Source organism: Patagioenas fasciata, chromosome 24 (assembly GCF_037038585.1).
Source record: "Patagioenas fasciata isolate bPatFas1 chromosome 24, bPatFas1.hap1, whole genome shotgun sequence".
In the NCBI taxonomy this organism is placed as follows: Eukaryota; Metazoa; Chordata; class Aves; order Columbiformes; family Columbidae; genus Patagioenas; species Patagioenas fasciata.
The window spans coordinates 1,130,446-1,147,020 of NC_092543.1; the positions used below are offsets into that span (position 1 = coordinate 1,130,446).

At 47.6% G+C, this 16,575-nt stretch overlaps 1 pseudogene; it reads right to left on the bottom strand.

The window, feature by feature from the left end:
- LOC136115783 (dynein axonemal heavy chain 9-like) overlaps positions 1-16,575 on the bottom strand; it is a 116,044-nt pseudogene that overhangs the window by 17,506 nt on the left and 81,963 nt on the right.

The window sequence follows — 16,575 nt, forward strand, 5'->3', positions numbered from 1 at the left end:
GATATTGGCCTTGTTGGTCTTCTTACCCATGAACACTCAACCAGGACAGAGCAAGAAGAATTATTAAAGAACAGAAAACCTGCAGGGCAGGTTCCCAGAAGACTCATTTTACCTCATTTTCCCTGCTTTGTTTCAAGAACACAAAATACATCACAAAGGTCAGCGACTAATTGATAGAGCAAGCAAGACTTGGATCTGGAATCCAGTGATGCAATATTAACCAAGGTCATCCAAAAAATGACTCAGCAATGAGCTCTGAACAGAGCGCTGACCTCTTCATGGTGAACATCACTTGGAAAAACAAATTACTCATCCCATGCATCTTCCTAAGTCTTCTATGTCCTAATAACTGGAAGCCGGCTCCTGCTTTTCAGGGTACTGAGGACAGTCGCTGTCTTCAGGGAAAGATGGTGAGGAAACATAGGAAATGGAAAACATTTCTTTAGAAGAAAAGTTGGTCAACAGTATCAAGTTGTCCAGAGCAGGGACGAGGGGTGGAGAGGGGAAACAAGTCAAAGGAGGGGGAAGAGGTTATTTTGAAGTTGGAATGGTTAAGTCAAAATGTACCCCGCAACTATTTGCACAACAGCTCCCTCATGCTGAGGCCACACTGGAAGGTCTATAGAAATGCATAAAACTCATAATTAACTTGTCGTGGCATCCAAGCAGCAGGAAACTGGAGAATCCTGGTGACAGGAGCACTAGTCCTCAGACGTAAGGCCACACCCAGGTATCGAAATCCTCCACCTTTGCTTTGAAATTTAAAGAAAAAAACAAAACCAAAACAACCCACAACATATCACTTTCAAGCACCACGACACAGCTTGGAGATGACACACCTGAGACATAAGACTCGTCAGCTCCTCAGCACCAGGACCAACCATGGGTGAGTGTAAAGTTCAGACAAGATTGAACGTTCTGGTATGATTTTCACTACTGCTAAATATCCACACCCTTGTTTCAACTCGGCAGCAGTTTTGACTATTGCACACATCTGATATTTCAGGTGTTTAATTTTAGGCCCCCAGTGCTAATCTCAGATTCAAATTTGACACATTTCTCCTCACTGCTCTGCATCTTCAGGAACCTCACAAACAGGCGTTTCTCACCCAGCCTTACTCCAACCAGATATGAACATCGCTTCCTTTTATCCTTCTCGCAACAGTAAAATAGACAAGACCCCAAGGTGCTGTGGCTCCCCATCTCCTCCCCAGCCCTCCACCACTCCTCAGCACCTCTTCTGTGGCTGGTCAGAGAACCCTTGCCAACAAAACACCTATATGCAGATACAACTGAAGAATACAAAAGGTTCCCATGTTTGACCGACACTACAGGGACTTGTTTCCCCTCAAAAGGTTGGTTTCATATTAGTTGCTTGCAATAAAAAATAGACCTAACACAAATTTTCCATCACTGGGACACCACCAAAACCAGCAGCAATGCACAGGTCAGCAAAATGATTTCCCCCCATAGGCAGGGTGGGTGTGAGGTCGCTCTGGTTGACATCACTGGTTCTAACTGGTGTTCTCTGCTACTGGCTGTTCAACCGCAGCCCCATCCTTCCGCAGGAGATGACAGAACCTGCAAAGGGGACATGAAACATGCCCCCTCCCATTCTGTGTCCTCAAAGACCTGTCCTGCACCATGAAGAAAGCAAGTGCTCAAGTGAGACGCAGGCTCTCAGAGCCAAGAGGCACTAATAAAGCCCATACATCACCCTCCAGCGAGGCACACACCCTTCTGAGCACGACAGACGTTGTTTATGTCAGCAGCATTACCCAGAGCACATAGGCAGAAGGGAGTGAACCCGCTAGTCCTTCATTCCCACCAACCCCCTGCATTTCCTCAGAGCAGCTTCAGGAGAGGCCCATTTGCCACAGCAGAAGCTTGTAAGAGAACATTTGAAACAGTTAATAGAATATGAAATGGAGAGAAAAACGGGAGCTAGCAACTGGTGTAGACAGCAAAGCTCTGAAAGGCAGTTTGAGTCACTACAGAGGGGTTTGTGAAATACTCAGAACAACATCTAGTCTTTACTGCACAAGAGTGCCAGTGCTGGTCCTTAGCAGGGCGATTTGGGGATGGCTGGTCTACATTTCAGACACGCAGTAGTTTCCCTCAAAGATGGACAGCATAATGCAAGGAAAAATGACCATCAGCTATATTTTAAAAGGATTCTTGCTGAAGTCATTGTAGGTCCCCTGGATGCTACTCCAAAAATCACTGATCTCCCTCTATTTTATAAGGTATTTTGTCACAACTGAAAGATAATAATTAAAAGATGTACATAGCCAGTTGGATCCCTATCTCATTTCAGTTCCTGTGATCTGTCACCAGGGACTGGCACCACCCCAGCAGCAGGGACTGAATATACATCCCTCCCCTTCTCCTTTCCAGTACAGACACAACTCCTGCTCCTCAAAGAACCAGTTCACACCAGACTAGAGCCAGGATCTAGTGCAAATTTTACACTCTGCACAGTTCCAGCCGGTAAAGTTCTCCTTCAAACCAGGATGAGGAGATGCCTCTAACAGAGAAACACGAAAACCCATCAGCTTTTAACCCCAAGGGTTTGCTTACCTGTGCAGATGTGCTCTTGAGCTTCTCCAGGCCATTCTCCAGCCGCTCCATTTTTGCTTTTAAATCCTTGCCCTTCTTCAGTAGCAAATTCTGATAGAGTTTGATTTGCTCAAGGAAGGACTTTGGAGTGGTGTAGTTATATCGTCGCTCATTGCTCAGATACAATCGCGAAATCTCGTTGACACTTGTGTGGACATAGGCCATGAATTTGCTTATTGAATCTTTCACTGAATCCTAAAAGTAAGATGAGAAGACAAGGAGAAAATATTTCAAACTGAACAACTATATGTAGTGCAGATCTGTGCCATATACAAAGGAATTTATTAACATTTTATTCTGCTGCAGCAAAATCCAGGCTGGAACATCTAAGTTGATCCCTTTTCATTTGTTATCTCTAAAATAACTTTGTCTGTTCATGTACTGTATACCTCTTTTTATACCTTTTTATCTCATATTTTATCTTATTCCAAGCAATTTTTCTAGCATTAAGCTCTATAAAATAACAGCCTTTCAAGCATAAATTTGGGCTTTTCTCCTCTACAAATAGGGAAAGCACACACATAAAAAGAAACATTGTAGACTTTATTCTACAAAAATCCTGCCCAGAAAAGCTAAACAAACATAACTGAATCTCTTTTAGTCTAGCAGCAGGTTGTCATCAATGAGAACTTGACATAATTTTGCCCTTGAGAATTACAGGCGCTCAGACACGCCTGTGGAGAGCAAAGCCCATGTTCCCTGCAATAACCATAAGCATTAGGTTATTTCCTGCACCGATTTGTAAGCTGCCGCTCTTGCTTGCAAAGCAGTGGTGTGTCTGGCAGTGCTATCAGTGCACAAACACAACATGGTGCCCACGGCCATGCTTCAGCTGAGGGCTGTGCCCCTCTCTGAAAAACCTGCTTTGCTTAAGTTAATTAGAATCATAGAAACATTTTGGTTGGAAGAGACACTTGAGAACATCAAGTGTAACGATAACTTAACTCTGGTACTAAATCATGGCCCTAAGAACTTAATCTCTGTCTAACCCCTCCACAAGGATGGTGACTCCATCACTGCCCTGGGCAGCCTGTTCCAATGCCCGACAGCCCTTTGGGGAAGAAACCTTAGTTAATATCCAATCTGAACCTTCCCTGGCACAACTTGAGGCCATTTTCTCTCATCCTAAAGCAGTAGAGAGTTACCAGCAATTCCTCTCTGAACGGTCACCCAGATGTCCTGGGTGAGTGCTGTCCCTGCAGTGCTGTCCCCATCGCGAGAGGCACTGCTTGCACCAAGCAGAGGGACATGTCACACCTGGCTGCCACCAGCACCCCCTGCAGAGGAACCCAAACCCAGGCACGGCCATGGCAGCCCCAGATGCCAGTGGGTGAGGTGCTCACCTCCACGGTCTCTGTTTCTTGCAGAAAGCGGAGGCTGACAGACTCGAGGGCCTCCTGCGGCCACTCCTGGAACCAGTCTATGGCCGTGCAGCTGATGATGGCAGGGAACCTCCTGCTGCGGACACGGAGCTTGCTGCCCACGGGCGAAAAACACAGCACAACCTGCAGAGCCCAGGGAAGGAGAACGTGAGAAGACACAGCCAGGAGCAGGCATGGGGTTCCAGCTGCACAGCCCAGCTCAGGCTCTTCCATCCACTTCCAACAGGCACAGACTGAAACACAGGAGGCTCCATCTGAACATGAGGAGAAACTTGTTTGCTGGGAGGTGCCAGAGCCTGGCCCAGGCTGCCCAGAGCGGGTGTGGAGTCTCCTTCTCTGAGACATTGAAACCCGCCTGGACCCACCTGTGTGATCTGCTCTGGGACCCTGCGTGAGCAGGGCTTGGACTGGGGATCTGCAGAGGGCCCTTCAGCCCCCACCAGGCTGGGATTCCATGAATGGAAGATCTCACAGCACCAGCTGAGGTTACAGCAACCTCAGTCCTTGAGCCCTTGCACTTCAGGCCAGCAAGCCTGGCATGGAAAAAAACGTAATGTGGCAGTGAACACATTTTTTCTCTGCAATAAAGACAAGCAGTGGTGTTAAACATTGCCATGGTCAAAAGCAGAAGCCTGGCACACTTTCAAGCTTGAAGCTGGGTTTTAATAAAACCACCCTTCCCTGCTTCAGCAGTGACACAAAGCTTTGCCCAGCAGGGAACTGGCATCTGTATTCAAGTGGTGCAACCAGGAATTAAAGTGAATGGATCTAAATTCTCCTGGCAGGACCACAGGCCCACCTGGGCTGTTTCCCCGAAAGCAGCATTGAAAAGAGTCGAGGTGGCTCAAACTCAAAATCTGCTTTTATCAGAGTGAGACATTTTTTGAATAGAGAAACCTCAAAACAAAGCAGAACAGAAATAAAAGCATTTATGAATATATTTTCCCTACTCATTGCATTTTTGTGCAGCAGGTCCTTTGCTTTTCAGGCTTTTATTTCAGTCCAGCTGCTAAAAGTTTCTGAGTTGCAGCAAATTGTGCAGTGTATGTGGGCCCCTGGGGGTCTCTCTTTGCATTATTCTGGGGCCTGGTCAAGGGGCTGTTACTCCCTTGCCCAGCATCCCCTCTGCCCTGCACCATTTCTCCTTCCTCCAGCCTTATCCCTTCCCTCATCCCCTGCCTTTCCTGCAGGCTGGGAGCCTCCTGCCCCACAGCCGCTTGGCCCACAGCTCCTCTTGGCAGCACAAGCTCTGCCTTTGCCAGCAGGAAACTCCTTCTGGAAGGACGTAAAGTCAGGACAAGGCAAAGTACCTTTCCTCTTTGTTGCCTCACAACCAGCTTTAACAGCAAGATAAGACCCAAGAACCAAAACCTACCACTACTGTTCATCACAGCCCTTTTCCTGTGAGCCCGCTGTGGCTCATAAATCCATATAAGCTTTGTTAATTGGCCACAAAGAAGGACATGGACAAGATGCCACCATGCAATGAAGTAGCAACATGTGAGCAAGGACCAGCTTGGGAAGCAGTGTATCTCACTCAGTGCATCATCCCTCTCCCGCTTGTTAGCCCTGGCTGGTACCTTAGCAAGTGTCATAGGACAGGCTGCTGTTAGCTCAGATGTCGCTATAGTGGGTCAACACCTCCATCATGATCTGTTTTTTAGAAGCCACAAAAGAACTGCCTGTAACAAACCCACTTTAGTTTCCATTTCAGAAGAGGTAGCTGAACTTAGAGCTCCTGCTCCTCTGCCATGGCCACTGCGCATGGGGACAGACACACAGAAATCCTTCCTGCACCTTCAAGCATATGCCTTGGGCACCTCTACGTTTTTCTGTCAGGGCCAGGCAAGTTTCAGGAAGCTGTCCATGTACAAAAGCCTCTTCACAGGATCCCAGACGATTGGGCTGAAGGGCCCTCTGCAGATCCCCCAGTCCGAGCCCTGCTCACGCAGGGTCACAGAGCAGATCACACAGGTGGGTCCAGGCGGGTTTCAATGTCTCAGAGAAGGAGACTCCACACCCGCTCTGGGCAGCCTGGGCCAGGCTCTGGCACCTCCCAGCAAACAAGTTTCTGCTCATGTTCAGATGGAGCCTCCTGTGTTTCAGTCTGTGCCTGTTGCCCCTCACCCTGGCGCTGGGCACCACTGTCCATCCTCTGACACCCACCCTGGAGATATTTATAAGCATAAATAATACTTCCTAGCTGACCCCATCCATCTGCTGTAACACACGGTTAAGGAGAAGGGTAGAAAAAAGAGAAGGGATCAGCCTCAAGTAAATCATATTCACACTGCCCTTCCAGTGCACCACAATAACAGGAATAGATCCATGAGGGGACGGGAGGCAGAAGACAACCAAGATGCTGAAAAGTCACAAAACAGCATCAGGACTCATCAGAAAATCCCCTCTACACCCAGAGAGGGAAAGAGCAGGACTGCATTCCCTCTCCTTGGGCACCTACACTGTGGCATGGTCCTCAAATTTTCCCTCAAAAATTCATTTTCCAGTTGTTCCCCATCCTAAACATGTACCTTCCCACATCAAAAAAGCAACGGGCCACCCTATCTCAGTGACCGTGTCCCACCAACACAAACGGAGCAGTAAGGAGGAGGACATGCTTTCATTGAGCAAAGACCAAGGCTTCTCTCTTTGCCCTCCCCAGCTCCTGGCCCTGTGCCGGCAGCAGTGAACAGCGCTGCAGAGGGGTAAACACCTTCTGGAACAGTCTCACTCTCCTGTGCGCCTCACTGTGCTTTCCCCGTGAGCTGAGCACACATGGGAAATAGTCCTGAAACTGTTCTGGGATCTTTTGGACATATTCATAAGGCCTTTCTATGCTGGATTATGGGCTGTGCTGGAAGAAATCCTGTAGGCACATTGCATGCCACTCAGTTTCCAGCACTCTGTTTTTAACATAACACTTCATTTCTTCTGGCAATGGAACCCCAACAACATGAACACTGATCCCTTCAGCAGCTCTTTCAAGCAGCAAGACCTCGTCCTGATGCACCCCTGTGCCCGGCTTTGAAAAGGGAGCGGCTGGTCCTGCTCAGCTCTTGAAAGAGAACGTTCTCAACTTCCATAGTGCTTTCTAACACCCAAGAAGTGATGGCAACAGAGAGCATTTCCTGCACTTCAGTGCTACTTGCTGAGTGCATCACAGTTCTCATCATGAACAGGCAGAAAAGCCTTTCAGGCTGCGGTCTGACCTTCCTACCAGGCAGCCCAAAGCATCTTCACCCCATGCTCCTGCACCAAGGCAGATGGCGAAGACCTGAACTCCCCCAGCCTGTCTCACCTTCAGCTGCCGTCGAACACGCTCTATAAAAAACTTCCAGCAAGTCTCCCTGGAGTCCACCAGCCCTCGGCCTTTGACTTCATTCCTCACGCTGTTGATTATGTTTTCTACTTCATCATCGGGGAAGAGATCAGGGATTTCACCTGAGAAGAAGGCAGGTTTGGGTTTACTGGTCTGGATTTTGTTGCAGTCGCAGAGCAAAGTGAAGCAGGTGCCTCCCTCTTCAGGGCCTTGGGGAAAACCCTTCCTTGAGAAAAATCGTTGTGCCAGGCGCCCATAGGCCCCAGCAGCAGCAAAGTGGCACAGAACATCATTCTGCTAAAAAATAAGCCCTTGTGAGAGCAACATTTCTCATAAAAGTATGAGCTAAACAAACACAGAATAAAGCCAAAGTACAGAAAGTCCATTTTTGTCAGATCGACAGTGCTGATTAGATTACAAAAAAAAATCGCAAATACCTAATATGCTATACACAATAATGAAATAATTTCAGTTTTGCAAATCAATTAGTTACCTGTACCGTTCCTGCAGCTGTTCAATGCCATTGCCAGTGCTGGTAAAATAACTCCCACATCACCAAAACATTTTAAAAGTCAGAAATCTTTTAAAAACTTTTTAAAGTTAATAGTTATGAAACTGATTGCCAAAAACATAACCAGCCAATTTTTCTTTTTTTTCTGGTTACTTAATTTATCACCTATTCACTTCCCTTCTGGCTTCTGATTTGATTGAAATCATTATTATTGAGTGAGATACTGTCAATATGAGCACTAATTACTCAGGAAAACACACTAATCAGATATCTGCTTGTTTATAAGAGAGTCTAAAATACATATTCTGTTCTAGCTCCTTAGGTGATGGAAAGAAGTGAAACAAGTAAGAAAAACAAGCCTGCAGAGAGCGGGAAGCAGCCAGAGCCCTCAGGCAGCACCCGCTGGGTGGCACTAGGTCACGTTTTGGGAGGTCATAGAACCACAGAACGTCCTGACATGGACAGGACCCCCAAGGATCATGGAGTCCAACTCCTGTCCCTGCAATGACAACCCCACAGGTCACACCGTGTGTCTGAGGACATTGCCCAGTCTCTCCTTGAACACTGTCAGGCTGGGGCCGTGACATCGCCCTGGGAGCCTGTTCAGTGTCCAGCACCTCTGGGTGAAGAACCTTTCCCTCATGTCCCACTGACCCTCCCTGGCACATCTTCTGCCATTCCCTGGGCTCTGTCACTGTCACAGAGCAGAGCTCAGCCCTGCCCCTCCTGCTCCTGCTGAGGAACCTGCAGCCCCATGAGCTCTGCCCTCAGTCTGCTCTGCTCCAGCTGAGCAAACCCAGGGACTTCAGCTGCTCCTCATATGGCTTCCCCTCCAAACCTTCACCAGCTTCATGTCCCTCTGGACACTCTCCAGTAGCTTTATCTCCTTTTCTCCTGTGTCCCCAGCCCTGCACACAGTGAATGCTGCAGGTGAGGCCGCCCCAGCACAGAGCAGAGCGGGACAATCCCCTCCCTGCCCGGCTGGCCGTGCCGTGCTGGATGCACCAGGACACGGGGCCCTCTTGGCTCCAGGGACACTGTTGGTTCATGTTCAACTTGCCACTGACCAGAACCCCCAGAGCTCTCCATGGAGCTGCTCTCCAGCATCTCGTCCCCCAGTCTGTCTGTACAGCCAGGGTTGCTGTGTCCCAGGTGCAAAATCTGGCACTTGCCCTTGTTACACTTGTCATGGTCCCTCCCATGGTCCCTTCCTCAGTCCTCAGTCCAGCCACAATTCTGAGCTGCCTCCCCAGACCCTGAGTGAGGACTTCTGATCTGTCCCCTCTTCCCCACATAGCAGCTACAGGAAAACGTGACACCTTTCTGAACCACCGCAAAATGACCTGGACATCCCAAACCAGGCTGCTTGGCCTGCCCCTTGCTGCAGGACACTGCAGAGCTTCACTTCATGTCATGAGATATTTGTGCCATCTACACAGGTGACAGGAGCTACTCACCAGCCTCCACAACAACCCCTGTCTTTACTCCTGATTACAAATTTATCACAGGCAGAGATTGTTTGCTGCTCAAACCATCTGGCCAATTTACAGCCACAGATGTCAACTCTGGAGTTTCGCACAAACTATCACTTCCCTGTGCTTTCAACTCTCCAGTCCTCACCATGCACAGAGGTCACCCGAACCAGCTGGAGTCTTCCCACTCCTGACTCATAAATAAGGAAAAAAGCATCATGCAGTTGGTAGCAGTGATTTTCCAGGGACTCTGGGGAATATGCCCAGGCTGGGTTACCCCCTGCGGTCACGGTGACACAGCCGCACGCTCCCATGTGCGCTGTAGCTGCAGTGCGCCCTGCATGGGGAGTGCTCCACCACACATACTCATGCCATGTTCTGCAGCGAAACAGAGCATCTGTGTGTAGGCTGGCTATTCTGCAATTGTTTGGGCAAGCAACAACTCAAAAACTTTAACGGAAAAACAAAGAGGAAAAGGACTGCAATGGGACAAGCAGCTAGGTGACGCACACAGACACGGTCATTTGGTGGCTTTGTACCATCCACCAACTTGCAGTCAAATATTCCAGCCAGGAAAAACCTTATTAGGTAACTAGAGTGTGGATGCATGAGATCCACAGGTCAAACTCTTCATCTGTTGATACATTCCTTGGGCTCTGTCCTCAGCTGCAATGTCACAACAGACACGTCTCTTAACTGTAGAGAGTATACCATGAAGTACGGAAAAACTAGGTACACAACATCAGAGAAAGAAAAACTATCAGATGATGGAGTACATCCTCACAAAGGAGACCTTATCATGGCTTTTAGTCCAGAACTTAACCCACATATCTTCTAGCTCACTTCATATATTGCCCTTCTGTATATTCTAAAACCACAGATGCTACCATGAGCACAACCACACTGAGAAGGGGGAAAGGGGAAATCAAGCAATGACAGAGGTACCTGATGCTAAGAAGTCACTCACCAGCACCAAGAACTGCTCATCTGCCACTTGAGCGTCGGTCATCAGGAACACGATGCCTATGTTCTTCACACCGGCTTTCAGGTACAGGTTTGCCAGGTCTGCCTGGACGTTGAAAAGCAAGAGGACTTAGGGGGTGCACCTCCATTCTGCAAAACTCAGGTAGGTACCACATCTACAAGCAGGATATTTCAGAATCTTCCCATTAACCAAGAATAAAGCAATGGCAATTAATTAGCGTGAAACTGCACTTTGGCCACTCTCCATCTTCATGGCTGAGTCTGCCAGGTTATATGGGGGAGTCTATCGCTGTCATCATTGTAAGACTTTACCCAGTAAGACTTGACGTTACGGCCAGGTCTGTGTAACACAAAAAAAAAGAGAAAGAAGCCCTGGCCAGCACCGCTACACACAGGGAAATGCTTGTAGCTGGAACACCTGGAGGTCAATGGATGTGGCTAAAGACATCAGTGCAGTCCCTGGTTGTGGAGGCTGCCCTGGGAGTTCAGAAAGGCTTACTGTGGGCACAATAAGTCACTATACGGGGACATTAAAGCACCACAGGGACTGGGAGGGACAGCAGCCACTGAAAATGTTGGACCTTGGTGTCCCCATGCTGTAGATTTCTCTGATTTCACAACTATACCTGAATTTTCTTTTTTTTTTCTGAGGTGCTGCAACACATTTCTTTCTGCTTGTGAAGAAAGGAGAAGGACACCTTGTGCAAACAGGGATGTTTTCAGTTTTATTCCTTTCCAGAGTCTGAGCAGGGACTCGCCCTTCAGTGTCCCACTCAGTGCAGTGATGCTGACAGAGAAACTGCTCATATGGAAAAGCTGTTTCACCTCAAAGGGGACAGTGTCCTGATGAAGGACACAGTGTCCTCCTGATGAAGGACACCAACTTCTTGAAATCCAAGTTGTTCATGAGATGGGAAAAACGCCATCATCCCGCTCAAACTCCATCATTTCCTTCCTGCCCCTCCAAGCAGGATACAAGGCATGCGGGAGACACTGAAGGAATTTACTGGCCTGTGTTCCAGAAACTTTCTTAGAAATTCAGCAAATACACACGCTCCCTCAAAAAGAATCATTTGTTACTTCCATCACTGGAAATTTGAATTAGATCAATTATAACAGCACGAGGGGCCAATGCCAGACAGGGTAATCTGTCACCATCCTGCTCTTCCATATCTAAGAAAAAAAGATGACTCCATATTTCATAAACTCTTTGAAAATGAATAGAGAGTGAAGGGAACATCAAATTATCTTCCACCTCCACAGACAGAAGTAAAGACATGCTTTGAAAACAAGTTTATTAATGCTGGTTTCAAGCTATATTCCTAGATGGGAGCACAGGTTTTCTCAATGAATAGGCAGGTAGGAGCTAGAAAATTGTACGAGTGGGGCTGAAGAACACAGAGGAAAGTTGAAAATACCCAATGGATGGAGGATCAGGCTTGTGTGACGTGACAAAAACATGACAAAAACAACCTGTACACAACTACAGGTCATCAGGCCCTGCCTCTGATGGGGAAGGAAGGCAAGGGTTCATTGGCCATCGCATCTCCCGAGCAGAATGGCGTGAAGTTACTGAGGTTGTGATTTTTACAGCATTTCTGATGAGAATCCTTTTGCCAGCAGCTAAAATACTTGAAAATCATTTCAACGATATTTTACAATGTTGATTTGTAACTTCTGTGCTCACTAGCCTGCGCATAGATATAAGCACAGGCACCTGTTCTCTACAGTGAACCATCCACCATCCCCTCAGTCCCTCCCTCATACAAAATCCTGGTGGAAGGACTGGATACGACTTTGGAACTCTCCTCCTGCTCTCTCCTGCTCCTTTTCCACCTCCAAATCACTCCACAACAGGCACCTCACAGGTGAGCTAATTACCACATCTTGGTTTAATTAGAAATAATAGTCAAATACGGTTTCTTGAACAAGCATTAACTGAATGTCCACACCAGGGGTTTATCATCGGAGCCCAGCGCTGACTCTGAGCCTTGGGCTGGGATGTTGTTGGGTCTGGCCAGCTCAGAGGGCTGGCAGGGGACATCAGGCCTGTCTGCACCCCACAGATGTGTTGGGAAGCACTGCTCCTCTCTGCAGTCCCATATAGTCTCTGGAGCTTTTTACTGTCTTCACAATGGCGTCATTCAACACGCAACAAGACAGAATCACAGGATCCCAGCCTGGTGGGGGCTGAAGGGCCCTCTGCAGATCCCCCAGTCCAAGCCCTGCTCACGCAGGGTCACAGAGCAGATCACACAGGTGGGTCCAGGCGGGTTTCAATGTCTCAGAGAAGGAGACTCCACACCCGCTCTGGGCAGCCTGGGCCAGGCTCTGGCACCTCCCAGCAAACAAGTTTCTGCTCATGTTCAGATGGAGCCTCCTGTGTTTCAGTCTGTGCCCGTTGCCCCTCACCCTGGCGTTGGGCACCACTGAACAGAGTCTGGTCCATCCTCTGACACCCACCCTGAGATACTGATCCATTGATCAGATCCCTCTCAGCTTCTCCAGCTCAACAGCCCCAACTCTCACTGAGTCTTTCCTCATCAGAAAGATGCTCCAGACCCCTCAGCATCTTTGTCTCCCTCTGGTAATTCCTTGTCCTTCTTAAATTGGGGATCCCAAAGCTTTCAGGGCAAGTTCTGCTTTTTATTCCCTTCCGCTCCACCTCAGCCCCAGGAGTCACCCACCTTCAGGTCAGGGATCCCGTACCCTTTCCTCAGCGTGATCTGGAAAAGCTCCAGGGAGCTGATGAAGGCCGCCAGCCTGGTCAGGCTCTGCTTCCCGCTTCCACCCACGCCGACCAGGAGAGCGTTCCCTCGGGGGGACTCCAGGATCCGGTTGATGCGGCAACTAAATTGAAGCATATAAAATCTGTCATTAATAAGAGTATTTTTCTTATTCTCTGCCCACTGCTTTTCAATATATATTTTAATCACTAGGAAACCGTAGTCTGAATGGGATGAAAAATGTCAATCTAAGAGACATGTCAGCAATCAATCCCCATCTCTGCTGAGGCCCAAACAAAGGACGTAGCTGATTAAAAAAATAGTTTGGTGGCGATTCAAACTGTGTCCAATATTTTTCCACCTGCCAAGTCCTGCTGGATAGAAATATTTTAAGGTGAAGGCCTGGATGTCTTTGCAGGGAGGACAAGGGAAAAAACACATTACATGGACATGCAAATAGTGAGAACAGAATTCATGGCTCTGGTGCACCTCTCCAGTGAAGGTTCCTCTTCACAAAGCATTTTGGGTTCATGTTCAGGTGAAGGGTCCTGCTATGCATTAAAGCATATTCATATACATCTGGAATAGCATAATACCTGTCTGGAAAATACAGTCCAACATTATTTATCCAAGCCACCATTAAGAGTGAGATTTTGTCACACTTAAAATGAACTTGCTATTGTTTTTCAGGTCTGTTCACTTGTCCTTGAGAGTTGCACAGTGAGCTCTGCCCCCAGTCTATTCTCTTTAAGCAATTGCTGACATCCCCACGTTAAAATCCCAAGTGAGGGAGGTTTAGAGGATCCTACCTGTGAAAACCTCACTGTCAGGTGTCTGAAATGCAAGCACCATTCCCCTCTTGACATCACTGCCTTTATTCAACTCACTTAACTGAGTATTTTCCTAGACTAATCTAATTAATTTTTCAAATAAGACTGCAAGAAATACTGTACTGCTTTATTACAACTCAAGCGTCTTATGATCTATGTGCAGACTCCCACAGATTGTGAAATTAAACCCAGAATAGCAATCCAGCTTGTGTGGAGAGCTGGAATGTTCCTGCTTTTCATTCTCTAGCTGGCTGTCCCCAAAAGCAAGGGCACGGGGTGTGCGTTGGGAACGGGCACCATGAGCCCCGGGTCAGGAGGTGACTGACCCATATCCCCCACCTCCCCACATACATTAACTCCCTTACTTTTTTTTCCCAACAGAAACTTCACAACAAATTCAAGATGTCATCCATAAGCTGTTGGAGATGGAATAATTTGTGTGTTTCAGCAAAACGCAATTTCCAAATGCGCTGAATCGAAATCACTCAGCTCCAGTGAAAATCATGCTGAATACTCAAACCTCGCCTTCCCGATTACTCACAATATTAACTGGAGGGATACTGACAGGTTTTGTTGAAAATCCCAATTTATGTAAAGTGCAAAAGAAGCACAAGATTAAAATTACTGTCACCTTTCTGCAAGCAGAAACACCAATGGACATCAGGTTGCATATGACTCATTAATACAAAGAAGTAAATGCCCAAACTATAAGGGAAGCCATGCCCCAGCACAGCCAGCACGCTGCACCGCAAAAGGAACAGATTGCTGAGCTCTTAGAACAGAACTGGTTAAACAGCTAGTTAAAAGGAGTAGAAATTTATATATATATATGTATTTTTTTAATTTGCATGAGAGTAACTGCATTAGGTTACCAGGTCCAGCAAATCTGAAATCACCCACACAAGCGTGCAGCAGGACAGCGGCTTCCTTCTAGCTTAGTCACAAACCTGCTCTTCATGATACAATGTTTCCAGGCAAAATCAGTTAAAACTATGATTTACAGGGCAGGTTCATCTTCAGAAATTATCTGAGGCCAGGTCTGCATTTCAGCCCCCAAAAATCAGACCACATCTGGAATATTGTGTCCAGTTGTGGCCCCTCAGCTCCAGAAGGACAGGGAACTGCTGCAGAGAGTCCAGCGCAGCCACCAAGATGCTGGAGGGAGTGGAGCATCTCCCGTGTGAGGAAAGGCTGAGGGAGCTGGGGCTCTGGAGCTGGACAAGAGGAGACTGAGGGGGGGCCTCATTCATGTTTACAGATATATAAAGGGTGAGTGTCAGGAGGATGGAGCCAGGCTCTTCTCAGTGACAACCAATGACAGGACAAGAGGCAATGGGTTCAAACTGGAACACAGGAGGTTCCACTTAAATTTGAGAAGAAACTTCTTCCTGGTGAGGGTGGCAGAGCCTGGCCCAGGCTGCCCAGGGAGGTTGTGGAGTCTCCTTCTCTGCAGACATTCAAACCCCCTGGACCCCTTCCTGTGGAACCTCAGCTGGGTGTTCCTGCTCCATGGGGGGATTGCACTGGAGGAGCTTTCCAGGTCCCTTCAACCCCTGACATTCTGGGATTCTGTGATTCTGTGGAATTCCCAACAAGCATTTAAATCATGTATAAGAGCTGGAGGTACGTGTCACGATCCATACCACAGGCATGTAAATAGCTTCATAATGATCAACGGAGGCTCGCTATTTTCATATAGTCCCACGTGTCCAGTTTCCACAGGGAATCCAGCTGGACCTCCAGGCATCGGAATGCAAGCAGGCTTTCCAAAGGATCCAGGCAATTTAAGTGCCTCAGTCCATTCAAACTAGTAGCCTGAATTCACGTAATCTCACATTATATACATTTGAAAATCCCACTGAGAATTGTGTAAACGTGCCTCTAACCCAGTTGTGAAAGCGTTTAGGGACATCCTGGTGTAACTAGTTCTGTGGCTGGCTGTCAAGTGAAGACAAAAAGCACTTGATCAATGTCATGTACAATAAACGTCTGTGCCGTATGCAGAGCATCAAGGGCCAAAGATGTAACAGCAACCAGACTTCAAACGACCAGCAGCATGCTGACCCTCCATCCGACAGCCCCGCATCCTCACAGTGTCAAAAGATCCCCCCAGCAGCAGCTGGAGAAGCAGGGCAGTATTTGTGCAGGACACACCACGTGGGCAGATGAAGCTTCTGCACACCTCCAGCTCCTTCTGCTCTAATAATGGATACCGACATCCTCCAGAAACCTCCATGGAAACAATCTGCATGGATAAAAGCTACAATGAGAGCATAAAGACAGAAAACTCCCTTACACGTGGCACATGGCGTCCTCAAACAGCACCAGGCTCATGGCAGCGTTGACTTCGTTGTAGCTGTCCAAGGCTTCCACAAGGATCTTGTTCAGCTCCTCCCAGGTCGGAACTGGCCTGTAGCTGGGTTCTCCAACGCCTTTAGCGAAATGGCAATAAATGTTCATTCGCTTGGTCTGCTCTAAAGTTTCCTCAATGTCCTGTCAAATTTAAAAATAATTTTTAAAAAAGGTATATAAGAAGTAAAGGAGAAAACACTGCAGCTCTATGTCATCTTTCCAAGTGAAGCACAGTGTTCCAAAAAATGTCCATATAGCTGCACCTGTGTGTTGAAAAAGGGGAAAGAGCGACAAAAGGGAAGGAAAGGGAAAGGATAAAGCCCCAATACTTGCTCTGGACCTTTCGTAAATCACAAGAACTCATCACCTTAAGAAAATGT